The sequence below is a fragment of the Tenrec ecaudatus genome, chromosome 4, assembly GCF_050624435.1.
Source record: "Tenrec ecaudatus isolate mTenEca1 chromosome 4, mTenEca1.hap1, whole genome shotgun sequence".
NCBI lineage: Eukaryota > Metazoa > Chordata > Mammalia > Afrosoricida > Tenrecidae > Tenrec > Tenrec ecaudatus.
This window is the reverse complement of record NC_134533.1, coordinates 67,938,725-67,947,192: the sequence shown is the minus strand read 5'-3', so window position 1 is coordinate 67,947,192 and position 8,468 is coordinate 67,938,725.

The window sequence follows — 8,468 nt, the reverse complement described above, 5'->3', positions numbered from 1 at the left end:
CACAAAACACACTATGATGGCGACTGCAGGAGGAAAGCTGAATCAGTGAATGTGTAAGCATCTCAGTGCTGGCAGGGGTCGCCACACAGCTGCTCCAGCACCCAGGGCTGCACTGGGTTTGGCCCATGTGGCTTTTCCTCAGGGATGTCTTGCAGGAAGTGAGTCTTGCCAACTGAAGCAGGGAACTGGCTAAGGCAGCGGCACCCTGTTCTGATCATTAGAAAGCAAAAGACCCGAGAACTAGAAAGATGGGGCTCACTGAACCATTTATCCCCCCACCCTTCAATTAACCCCTCATGTGTTTATCGGCCAGGTTGGCACAATAAACTTTAACTCCAGCACTTTTCCCTCTACACACTTCTTACCAAGGAGCTGACACTTAGAAGGCCTTTGTGAGAAAGTCATTCTTTTAATACTGCTCTCTGAACTTGGGAAATTCTAGAATGACATCAGAGTTCATGAGCATTGCTAACTGTAAAGTGGAAGCTTTGTATCACCCAGGGGCACTTCAGAAGAAAGACCTGATGGTCTACTTTTGAAAAGTCAGTCATTCACAACCCTGTGGGCCCAAGTTTTAATCTGACACACGCAGGGTAGTCGTTTAAAACTCAGTGGAAGTTGGTTGTAAAATACCTTTTGCCAATAATGACAAACCACAATACAAGATCGACTCCATTTTTAGAAGAAGGACACCCAAGACATTTTTAGTAATGAAATGGACCTTGACTGATATGTCACTTTCTGACATTAAAAATGGAGCCAGGCCAATAGCTGCATGGATACACTAATGAAAAAGGATCAGCATTGGCAAGAAAATTTAGGCGGCACTAGGATATTGCTAGAGCCCTGGTGGCATAGTGGTTACATGCTGAGCTTTGATTTCCCCAAGGTTGTTTGTTTGAAACCATCAGCCACTAAATGGCAGAAAGATGGGGTTTTCTACTAGTATAAATTTGGAAACAGATATATGCCAAACCTCACTGCTTGTGAATGACTACACACTTGGAGATCATCAGAAGTAGATCAGAGATAATTCTCCCTAAGAGCTATCAGCCACCTAGAGCGAGCAGTCACTGCTGTTTGCCCCACAACAAGTAGGGCCCACTGCCTTCTGATAAGGATAGTAGTTGTCTGTTTCCTTGTAGGAAACCCCAGAGAGGTCAAGCCCACCCAAGGGTGACCAAGGTTAGTCCACCATCATGAATCCAGGGTCCACCCATCTTGTCACATGTATACCCCCAGTCCCTCCCATTCCTATGGGCATACCCCTAGCTCATCCCCTTCCTGTCACACTTATGCATATCATTATTCCCCTTCTTATGATATGTATGCCTATATACTGCCTCTTCCTGTAATGTGTAATTACCTGTAACCATGACCCCCTAAGGAAATATAACCCTTGGTTAGCAATAAAGTTGGGTCCCTCCAGCCTCCTGCTGGGTACTCAAGCCTCCTGCCAGGTCCCTGCTCCACCTCGCCTCGGCCCATGGTGTGTGCGGACCTGGCTGGTAAGATCATGGCCATTCAGGAGGTGAGCATGCTACCATGAATTGTGTCTGACTCCTTTAATTCAATCTCTCTCCTATCTCTCATACTCTCTATGACTTTACTATAATCTTTACTTATTATCGCTGTACACTTGTACCTACGACCTGTGATTTGTTGGGCACCCTCCTGTCCCCCCATATGGCGCCCATCATGTGTGGCCTTGTAGGAAAATAACTCTTTTGGGTTATATCCCGTGTAACAGTTGTACGGCCTCATCAGACAGAGAGGGTGAATCAGGAAAACTTCTTTTTTTTTTTTTTTTTTTAGTGTGGTTTTAGTCCGAGTGAATATAGGTCAGGCAAAGAGCAAGGATACAGAGTATGGTATCATGCTTTGCCACCTCTTGAAGAAACAAAATATAGTGGTAACAAATAAGAGAATGAAGAAGTTTCTTCAATTGGTAAGGAAATCTAATTCTTCTTTTCTGGAGTCAGGAATCTTTGATATGGAGATCTGGGATATGGTAGCCATGAACTTAAGAAAGACCCACAGGGAAGGACAGAGCATACCCATGAAGACCTGGGTTCTGTGGGTTCAGATCAAAACAGTGTTGGAGCCACTACAGGGTGATATAGCAAAGGAACAAGACCAACATAGTAGTGAGACGCCTCTAGCTATGCAGACTTAAATCAGGTGAGAAGCAGGCAGAATGAGTGTCAGGCAGATGAGAAGATTTTAAACCAAGCTGAGAAAACGAAGTCTGAATCAGAAGGAGATAGCAGAGTAGAAGCATCTTTGCCACCACCAGAGTATAGCGTAAGGAATCACAATACAATCAAGCAAGTCAGTGCTGGAGGGAGAGGTGAGATTAGATACAAAGAAAAGCATGAGGAGAGATTTAACATAGAAGGTGAGGTTGAGGAAGCAAAAAGCAAAGAGGCAGGGTGCAGGAAGGCACCTTTGCTTTCACAGGTAGAGAAGAGCATAGCTCAGGAGGCAGAGCTAGAATTAAGAGTGGCTTATCCCAAGTGAGTTATAGACAGGCAGCCTGACGGGCACCACCCATTAGAGATTTAAGAATGGCAACACACTGCCTTTCCCTTTAAGCTACTGAAAGATCTCGAGCAAGCTGTATCTTACTATGGTCCAGATTCCCTATTTGTTATTCGTATGATAAAATCCCTAGAAGAATCTGAATATTGGCTCCCTGCTGACTGAAGGATGCTCTCACTAAAATGTGTCTCTCACCTTCAGAATCTTTGCAATATTAAATGTATATTAAATGTTGTGGACTGGAGCAACCCTTGCACGTGCACGCAAGAATGCAGAAGAGGGTGTAGATATAGGGATTCATCAGCTGCTAGGAGATGAGAACTACATCACAGTTGAGTCGCAACTGCGGTTTAATGAGCAGACATTCACACATGTGCGAGAAGTTGGCTTAAAGCCTTGGGAAAACAATTCCATCAGGAAGCAGTCAGCCAAGTTCCACAGCAGTGAAGTAAAGGAGTGATGAGCCCTATACAGATTTTATATCCAGGTTACAGGATGCGGTCCACAAGAATGTGGCAGAGAAAGGGCCAGCGGATAATCTTATTCTTACATTAGCATTTGAGAACTCGAACACATCATGCCAATCTGTCATATGCCCTTTCAAGGAACAGAACACACTGCTGGATTATATCAGAAGATGCAGGAATAGCCTGTTCTCTGAGGCGTACAGAATATACCACATGGATGACTTTTTGATAGGTGCACCTAGTAATAGCATGTTGCAGCAGACTTATATGCGTGTCAGTGAAGCCTGTCTCTCAAGCAGGATTAGTAATTGCTCCTGATAAGACTCAAACTACCAGTCCCCACACCAATCTAGGGACAGTGGTAAATTGGACCACTATCAAGCCACAGTGACTTGAGATTAGAAAAGACCATCTTAAGACATTAAGTGATTTCCAGAAGCCTTTAGGAGAAATAAACTGGGTAAGACCTTATCTAGGAATCCCCACAGAGGAACTTAAACACTTATTTGACATATTGGAGGGGGAATCTCAGCTGAATAGTCCCAGAGAGCTCACCCCTGAGGCTCGCCTGGAGGTGCAGTTGGTGGAGAGGCTCAGCCAGGATAAGATCTATCGAGTTGATCCTGACAAGAGCATCACCTTAGTATTTTTCACACTCCAGTCACTCCCACTGCTACTCTGGCCCAAGAGGACATGCCTCTCGAGTGGATACATTTAGGGAACACAGGTCTTAAGATCATCTGGCCTTATTGGGAGCAAGTAGCCCAGCTAATATCAGAAGACAGACTCCGTTGTCGGCAGCTGGGTGGGTATGATCCTGCAGTCATAATTCTGCCTTTCACTCCCACTCAAGTGAGGAGTCTTTTTGAACTTGCCACAGATTTTCAAATAGATCTAGCAGAATTTTTTGGAAAGCCAGATTGCCACTATCTTCCGGGGAGACTGGGGTTTTCTAAGACAAACTCCCCGCACCCTTAGCAAGCCGATTGAAGGAGCCCCCACTCGCTTCACAGACGACTCCAGTAATGGCATGGCAGCCTCCTGGGGTCCCTCCTTCCAAACCTATTGCATCTCTGCCCGGGAAAACAGCGATATTTGCTATCATTTTACTATTTAAAGATATGAAGGAGCCTATCAACATAATCAGTGACTCCGCTTACACAGTGCAAGTCTATCCTTCCATTGAGACAGTGAAGTTGAAGGTAGATCCACACTCTGACATTGGCAGATTATTCCTCACTTTACAGAACCCGGTAAGAACACACTGTCTTCCTTTCCTCATAGGACACACGAGAGCACGCACACAGTTACCGGGACCCATCTCCCTGAGCAATGCCAATGCAGGCATGTGAACACAAAGGGCATTCAGTACTCTAGAGCTCTCAAAAGCAGAACATCAAAAAGTACACAACAATGCCTCCAGCCTCAGGGATAGATATCACCTGGCACGGGCACAGCCAGGCAGATGGTCAGAGAATGCCCTCACTGCCAGCATGCCTCACTCAGAGAAGGACCTCTCGGGGGAAATCCACGTGGTGCCCAATTGAGTGCTATTTGGCAGATGGATGTCACTCATGTACCCTCGTTTGGATGCCTAGGAGCTGTGCATGTTACTATAGATACCTTCTCAGGATTTTTAGAGCCATCAGCCATGGCGGGTGAGTCCACGAAATATGTCATCCACCACTTGCTGGCCTGCTTCACTGTAATGGGCACTCCTTCACACTTAAAGACAGACAATGGCCCTGCCTACACTAGCAAGAGATTTCACAGTTTTTGTCAAGATTGGCGTATTCATCACACAATAGGGATCCCTTACAACCCCCAAGGCCAAGCCCTCATTGAATGAGCAAATGGCACACTGAAAACTCAACTGTTTAAACAGAAGGGGGAAACAAAAGGTGAGACAGCACACAATAAACTCCACTTGGCAATACTGACTCTAAATTTCTTTTCACTTCCAAAAGATTCTAATGTAACTATGGCAGAGAAACATTTTCCATCCCCACAGAGAAAGCCGACCTGGAGAAAATCTGATGGAAGAACGACGATGGGGTGTGGAAACCAGGCTTGCTGGTGACCAGGGGTAGAGGCTATGCTTATATTCTTTCAGATGGTGGAGAAAATAGGTGGATCCCCCTTAGAAGAGTCTGACCACGGACTGAGAGGGACAAGGAATAGGAAAAACCCACCTAGACACTCTGATCCTGACTCTGTCCCAGTCAAGGAGATGGCAGCCCTCTCCATAAGTAAGAGACATCGTGGGGTCAAACACTCATCAATTCAACCCCCTAACTGGGGACAGATAAAAGCTTTGAACCAGCAGGCACGAGCAACACTAGCTAACCTGGCAGGTCTGTCACTCATGAGTGTGTGCTCCTGGAAATGCTTGCTGTCATGTCAGTTGTCTCCACGGAGGTTAGTGCCAATTACTCTTGGGCATAGGTCCCCCATTCCCCTCTACTAGAGATCATGGAGTGGACCCAGGCTGTCATATCTGTAAATGATTCAGTATGGACACCAGGGGCTTGGGGAGATGGAAGCGTTGGACCCACGATCTTGGGCTCAAAGTATTTCTCATAGCTTAAGTTCTAGTCTGACTGTGATGTTTATCATCATATTTGTGAAGCTCGCAGTCTCCTGTCGCTTCTATAGGAAGCTAAGAGATATGAAAAGGGACCATGTTGCTTCCGTGACACTATATATCTTAAATGCAATGCAGAAGGGGAAAATGTGGGATACTCTCACTGAAGGAAATAAAACTGGGACTTATTCCCTGACTGGTTTGGAGGGAATCTGGAAGACTAATATTCCATGGCAGGAAGACTGCCACTCTGGTAGTTGGAGATATAGTCTGAGTGCATTTTCCTGTGGTAGTCTATCATTTCCACAGTTTATCCCTTTAAGCTGTGCTGCCTTAAGGTAAGTAAATGATTGATTCATTCTCCCTATAGGAGCAGACATTCCTAGTTGCTCATTTTCTTCCCTCTTTGGCATCCAGCCCCTCTCATACTTTCCTCCAATAGCAGATGGGCATAGGGGGACTTTATCCTCCATGCCTGGATTCATAACGTTTACAATAAGCCTGAATTTTTGGCTACATCAATTGTATCATGAAATTTTGCCTTGACAGCTTTCAAAGTGTAGAAAATAACCATATAGCCACTGTGGCTCTTTTGAATTTTATGTATGAAACAAAAGGGAGAATTGTGGGAAATAGAAGGATTTCTCCCAAGTTGTCTCCCCGAAATATATGCCAAACTTAGCTGCTTGTGAATAACTATACACCTGGAAGTCATCAGGAGTAGGTCAGGGGTTATTCTCCCTGAGAGCTATCAGCCACCTAGAGCAAGCAGTCACCGCTGTTTATCCCACAACAAATTGGGCCCACTCCCTTCTGATAAGGATAGTAGCTGTCTGTTTACTTGTAGGAGACCCCAGAGAGGTAAGCCCGCTCAAGGGTGACCAAGGTTAGGCCGCCATCATGAATCCAGGGTCCCTTGTCACATGTATACCCCTAGTCCCTCCCATTCCTATGGGCACACCCCTAGCTCATCCCCTTCCTGTCACACTTATGCATATCATTATTCCCCTTCTTATGATATGTATGCCTATTGTACTGCCCCTTTCTGTGATGTGTAATTATCTGTAACCATGCCCCCCTAAGGAGATATAACTCTTGGTTAGCAATAAAGTTGGGTCCCTCTAGCCTCCTGCTGAGTACTCGGACCCACCTTGCCTTGATCCAGGAGGTGAGCATGCTACCATGAATTGTGTCTGACTCAATCTCTCTCCTATCTCTCATATTCTCTATGACTTTACTATAATCTTTACTTATTGCGATACAATTGTGCCTACTGGACCTTTGATGATTTGTTGGGGACCCTCCTCTCCCCACATGTAAAGAGTTACAGTCTCAGAAACTGACAGAGAAGCTTTACCCTATTCTATGGGGTCACAATGAGTTGGCATCGGCTCAATGACAGTGAGCTGAGAGACAAGGATTGTGCCATCCTTATTTAAGAGACTCAGGATTGTTGCTAAATGTTAAGATATAATGTAGTTAGAGGCTGATGATTTGGAAACCACCCTGCAGTTGTTGTTAGGTGTCATTGATTCCGTCCTGGCTCATAGCAACCCTATGCTCAATAAGGGGGAGACACCAGGTGGCCCTGTGCCCTCCTCACAGTTATTGTGTTGGATACTTATTGTTGCAGCCACTGTGTTGATGCATCTCATGGAGGGCCATCCTCTTCCACCGCCCCTTTACTTTACCAAGCACGATGTCCTTTTCCAGAGATTGGTCTCTCCTGAAAACATGTGCAAAGCACAGGAGAAAAAGTCTTTCTGTCATTGCTTTTAAGGAGCATTCTGGCTACTTCTTCCAAGGCAGAGCTGTTCATTCTGTTGGTAGATGACGGTACTTTCAGGACTCTTTGCTAGCACTATAATTTAAATGCCTCACTTCTTCTTTGAGCTTCCTTACTCAATGTCCAACATCCACAGGCATATGAGGCAAGTAGAAATACCATGGCTTGTGTCTGGCACATCTTAGTCCTCACAATGACATTTTTGGTCTTCAACACTTTAAGGGGTCTTGTGCAGCATACTAACCCTATGCAATGTATTGATTGGTTTCTTGAAAGCTGCTTCCATGAACATTTATTGTGAATCCTTGACAACCCACAGAAGATGGAATGAGCTGGCATGTGAGGAATTGAGTTTCCTCTATGCTTGGTAATATAGAAGGTCAGTGAAAGAAAGGCAGACCCTGGGTGAGATGAGTCGTCACAATGGCTTCAACAATGACCTCAAACCTGACAATAAGTTAGAGGATGACACAGGACGAGGCCATATTTCTTTCTTTAGTGCAGAATGTTGCTGCGAGTCGGAACTGATCCTATACCGAACAACAACAACTTTAACATGTGTATCGTGATGTCTGCTTCTGTAATGGCGGACTGGAAAGGTTTGGGGCTCAGCGTTAGGAAAAGTGTTCTCTAGTTTCATTCCTGACTTTTCCTGGTCGTGTGGTCTGGGCAGAATTCCTAAAGTAATCATTAATTTGCCCTCAACTCTATTGGTCAACAAAGTGAATGAGTTTAGCAATTGCCAGATCCCAATATAGTCGTCAGACAGTTTTGTTTGGCAAGATAGCATTTAGATTATTTAAAATAAAATATAAATTTATAATTTCTTAATAAATGGAACGTGTTGGCAATCCTGCACCTTAATCTCCACATGCAAACACCCAGTAGGAGCTCATGAAAGAGGCAGCTATCGCTTCATTTCATGTAGTCCCTACCACACACACTCAAAGCCTTATGAGTGAGTCTCTGCTCCACATATTTGTAAGTCAGGCTTCCCAGGCATTCTGATTTATGATATCTTTCTGCGTTCTCACTGTCAATCTCTTTAGGTCTCACACTTATTCTGGGGTGGAATTTGAAGCTTTGCTTC